The 4,915-nt window shown below is 40.4% G+C and overlaps 1 long non-coding RNA gene across 1 annotated transcript; it reads right to left on the reverse strand.

Moving 5' to 3' along the window:
* Positions 1 to 1,087: 1,087 nt before the first annotated feature.
* Positions 1,088 to 3,034, reverse strand: LOC130559492 (uncharacterized). The gene is made up of 3 exons (XR_008963582.1): positions 1,595 to 3,034; positions 1,424 to 1,501; positions 1,088 to 1,324 (listed from the first exon to the last, which is right to left on the reverse strand). It is a non-coding gene; the product is annotated as an uncharacterized LOC130559492 (long non-coding RNA).
* Positions 3,035 to 4,915: the final 1,881 nt, after the last annotated feature.

The raw sequence follows: 4,915 nt of genomic DNA on the forward strand, positions 1-4,915 counted from the left end.
TTTTTTTCAGAAAGCAGGTTTTCCTCGAATAAGTGGTGTAATTGACGGAACACACATCAGAATACAGGCGCCCCGGACACACGAAGATCAGTACGTCAACAGAAAAAACTACCATTCAATAAATGTGTAGTTAGTGTTTGACCATTTGTGCAGAATAACAAATGTCGTTGCATCGTGGCCCGGGAGTACACACGACTCTAGGATTTTAGCAGAGAGCAAGATTGGGAGAGATTTTGAAGCTGGAATGCACACTGGTCTCCTACTCGGGGACAGTGGTTACCCCTGCCGACCTTGGCTCGTGACACCCTTCATGAATCCTCTTAATGCTGCACAGGCATGTCAATTATAAATTCGTATGTCTGTTTTACGAATGTAACTTTGGTGCCTAAAAGATTTGCATGCTTATGTAAGGTTTGCAAAAAATTTTATCCAATAGTAAAAAAACTTAAAGTATGATTTTTTCTAACACATTTGCACCTTGTCGACCACTAATTTACTTTCCTGTTATTTATCTTATACCATTGTTGGTACTGATGCCGATCATGGATTTTCCCCTGTAGGAAAGATACAACAATGCCTTGACCCACACAAGGTCGATAATAGAGAGGACCATCGGACAGCTGAAATGCAGGTTTCACTGCCTGCACAGCGAGCTGCGTGTCGAGCCTCAAAGGGCTTGCAAAATTATTGTAGCCTGTGTTGTGCTCTTCAACATTTCGAAGATGTATTATGCCATCGAAGAGGAGAATGAGCACGAGGAAGAACAGGGTCCTGAAGAAGTGCAACCGATCCATGAAGATTTCCAGCAGGCTGGATATGCTGCCCGAGATGCCATCGTCAATGCATTATTTAATTAGTAGCCGTATAGCAACATTAGTAATTGGTGTATGATTATTAGTAGTAAGTAAATATTTAAGCTAATTATCGTAGGAACCGTTTCAAGTAGGGCTAATATTAGTGATGTTTATTATTATTAATAGCATGCAGAAGTAGTAAAAAAGCAATGTCATTAGTATTATTTATTATATATTTTTTTTATATTATTGTTGTTGTTATTAGGCTATTACTATTATAACATTAAAAACACAATACTTTTCAGATCTGCCATACAAAAAGTATTTATTCCTCAAATGGTGTGATTGTTATTTTCCCTTCTCTCTGAAGCTGCAAAAGTTGGTTGTTTAGAATAATTTGATAGAGTTCCTGATTTTCCTTCTCCTTCCTTATTTTCTCAATCTCTAGCTGCAGTTTTTCTTTTTGTAGCTGCAGAACCTCTCTCTGTAGTTCCAACACTTCTTCTCTTGTTGGAACTGTTTGCGGTCTTCTGGAACACAGAAGCGGGAAGAAATTAATATTATAGTTGTTCTAAGTCAAAATAATAATAGCTTAATACATTAGATAACATGCAGCAATAAACCCTCACATAGCTGTTGCCTGGGCAGGTGCTCTGCTGGCGCTCTGGCGGTGCTGTATCTGCTGTTCCTCAGACGGCTGTAAAGGTCTAAGTGTAAAAGGAATGTCTGAGCCACCAGAGTGAAGTTTAATGATACATTGTTTAATGTTACACTGATACATATTAACAATGTTGTCTCACTCTGTGATACATTGTTGCACTGGCTCAACTTCGCTCTCTATTCCGCCAGGAATGCCAGCTAGGATAGGTGAGTCCGCCCCAAGGATGTCTTGCACAATTTTGGTACAGTCCGACAAGTCGGCCGGCGGTGGTCCTCCACCTGTTTGTTAGTTTAGTTTTCGTTAGCTCTCTGTGACACTATACGGCAGCACAACGCACTCTCCACTATACGGTGCAGTGATAACATAATCTTAAAAATGCAATAGTGTAGTTTTAACTTACCCGTTTTGTTGGATTCCCTCTTATAAAGACTCAGCTCTTTTTTAGCTACCACAGAGATGTTTTCGTATTTTTTATGACCTCCTGAACCGTCCTCTTCACATCGAGATTTCGTGCGTTTATTTTTTCCGTTATTTCATCCCATTGCTTTTGTTTTTGTGACGCAGTTACGTTGGGATTTAGTTTGCTTTTTAAAATGGCCTTTCTTTTCCCGTATTCATCTAGAAGAATACATTTCTCCTCCTCTGTCCAATTTGGCTTCCTTTTTTTGTTTTCTTTATCCATTTCTCAATGGGTTTTGTCCTCCAACTCCCGTGAAACCTCTGCGTTTGTGTAAACAGAAGCGTATCTATGGCAACGACATAATTTTATAACGGCAAACCTGCGACGATGTCGTGAAACACTTAAACACTTCCCTTAGGTAAGGGAAACCTTTAAGGGATTTTATGCAACGGCCTTAAGGTATTCCCTTAGATAAGGGGAAATCACCCCTTAAGTGTATCACTTAAGGGAAAAACTTAAGGTGCTTTATGCAACCGGGCACAGGCCCTTGGAACAACAACAGACGAGGAACATTGAACAATGAACTAACACCGGACAGGAAAAACAGAGGCTTTAAATAGGGGAAAACAAACGAGGGATGATAACACAGGGAGGGTGACGGGCAGGTGACAAGGATCAAACACTAAGGAGAAGCTAACGAGGTAACGAGAGGGCGGGGCTTAGAGACGGGACACCAGAGAGAACGCATATTATGTCAAGGGAACAATAATATGTTTCTCTCCACACCTAACAAGAGGTTTTGCCATGGTTCTGCCACCAGACCAAGAAATACATGACAAGATGAGGCAGAATCATAACACAACATCTGTACGTCTTCATCGAACACTGCGTGGCGCGCTTGAGCATGCATGGATTTTTCAGATAAAAATGTAAATTTTATTTGTGTCTCATGAAATTTGGACAAATAACGGACAACTGTGTTTTGTTTTAGCGTGATAATTTTGAGAAAACTAATTTTGGGTTTTTAGTAGTCTAGTTTTAATGGAAAACCAGGGGACCCCCAAATTCATTATTTTAGACCTTATGAGGGGTCCGGGACCGCCCCAGCCCCCCCTCAATTTGAACCCTGGTCTTGTATCGCTCCCGCATCATATTAAGCTGCATTTACAACAAAGAATGGCAAAGATGCAAATGTCATGTAAATGCACACACCTTGTAACGTTACTCTTCTTATGACGTTCACTCCACTCTGTGCTGTTGTGAACTGAAGAATGCACTCGCTAAATAACGCAGCCTGTCGTCGTTTTCATAATAAGAGTTTTAAACAGGACTAAAAGCGATCTCAAATTCTACATAATTACTCACAATATTTTAGGGGGACTAGGCTAGGATTTTAGGTGGGATTTAGCTCCCCTAAAAAGGGCCTAGCAACACCACTGTTTATAGGTCATTACCGTGGAGAGCTCGAGAGTGCAGTGTGTCAGCCATCGGAGCTCGGAAGTTTCGGGAGTAAGGTGTCGATTAGCAGACACGAGGGGAGAGTTGCGGAACGGACCTCGGTGAGAGAGTTGCTGGACGGGCCGGAAAAAGTGTTACACCAGGAAGCGGAAGTGAGGAGTGCAGCCGGCGTAGTGAACACGACTCGGGAGTTATGGACGCCATTTGTATCTACACGGAGGGGCGAGTTACTCACTAAAGTACCATTTTACAACGTAAATGTAAAGAGAAGTCTCACAATCCTGTACAAACTTAAAAAATAAACAAATAAAATTGTGATAGCGTTACTACAGGAGACGCACTTAAATGAAACCGAGCATAACAAACTAAACCGGATGAGGTTGAAATATGTTTTTTCAGCCTCCTTTCGATCTGGTTATAGAAGAGGAGTGGCGGTTTTAATTTCTAACAAAATTACATATTGTTGGACTTAAAAGGCAGTCCTGCATGCTCAAAAATTTGCACGGAGACGTTCTCCAAAATTTAACAGAAGTTTATTATCAGATGTAAAAAGGTAACAAAGCTTTGGGTTGTCAGTCACTCTCCACACTCTCTCAAAAGCCAACAACCCAGATTATTCAAAAAACACAGATATTTATTCAGTATGTGACGTCGTTCTCATCTTCTGACTCCTCCTTTCTCTCTGTGGAGCATTGCTCCCTAGCAACCAATCACCGTGAACCAGTCCATCTGACTTCGCCCTTCTTTGTCAGTTCCTGCAAAACAACATCTCCCACAACACATGCCCTACATCCTGTGGTCAGTCACTAGTTTTGAGGAATGTTCCCTAGAGACAGTTTCTTTTTGGGGAGTGTTCCCTAGAGACAGTTTCTTGTGGCCGGACAACATACCAACATTCTTAACATTCTTTTAGTAAAAAGAAAACACTCAATCATCTAATGCTTTTAATTATGTAGCGTTGTTTCTTAATCCTATGATTCATTAAAACACATCACAACTCATGATTATACTTAAAACATATGCAGTGGATTGATTCATAACATTTCTTTTCTGTGTGACTCTGTGTGTGTGTGTGTGTGTTGACTTAGTTAAATTTATGGTTCCAACCCCCACTTATCCTGTCTCACTCCGTTTGCCACAGTAACTTTCCACTGAGTAAAATAGAAAGCACATGACAAAAGCACACAGCTTAATGATTTAATGAAAGAAAACACTTATTGATTATATTGATAATTAAATCATACTTTTAACTGAAAAATATTTCCACAATTCCCTCTCTTGACCTCGTAAGAGGTCACACATCATCTTCTCCTTCATCTTCTGCTAGATCACTTGATAACAAAGGCATACTGTATGGGGGTGGAGATTCTTTCTTTTCAATAGCTGTAACAATTAACCTATTGCACAGTGATCTAATACAGGGAATACAACAACATCCACAGGTAATCAATATAGCTAAGAAAACTCCTATTGACACTACAATAGACATCACCACTGCTTTCCATTTCCCCAAGATCTTGTCTAGCCAATCTTCTATAGGGTTATCTACACCTGAATGTTCCTTCATCTCTACAGACAATGTCTTCAATCCCTCTAATGCTC

The sequence above is a fragment of the Triplophysa rosa genome, linkage group LG9, assembly GCF_024868665.1.
Source record: "Triplophysa rosa linkage group LG9, Trosa_1v2, whole genome shotgun sequence".
Classification (NCBI taxonomy): domain Eukaryota; kingdom Metazoa; phylum Chordata; class Actinopteri; order Cypriniformes; family Nemacheilidae; genus Triplophysa; species Triplophysa rosa.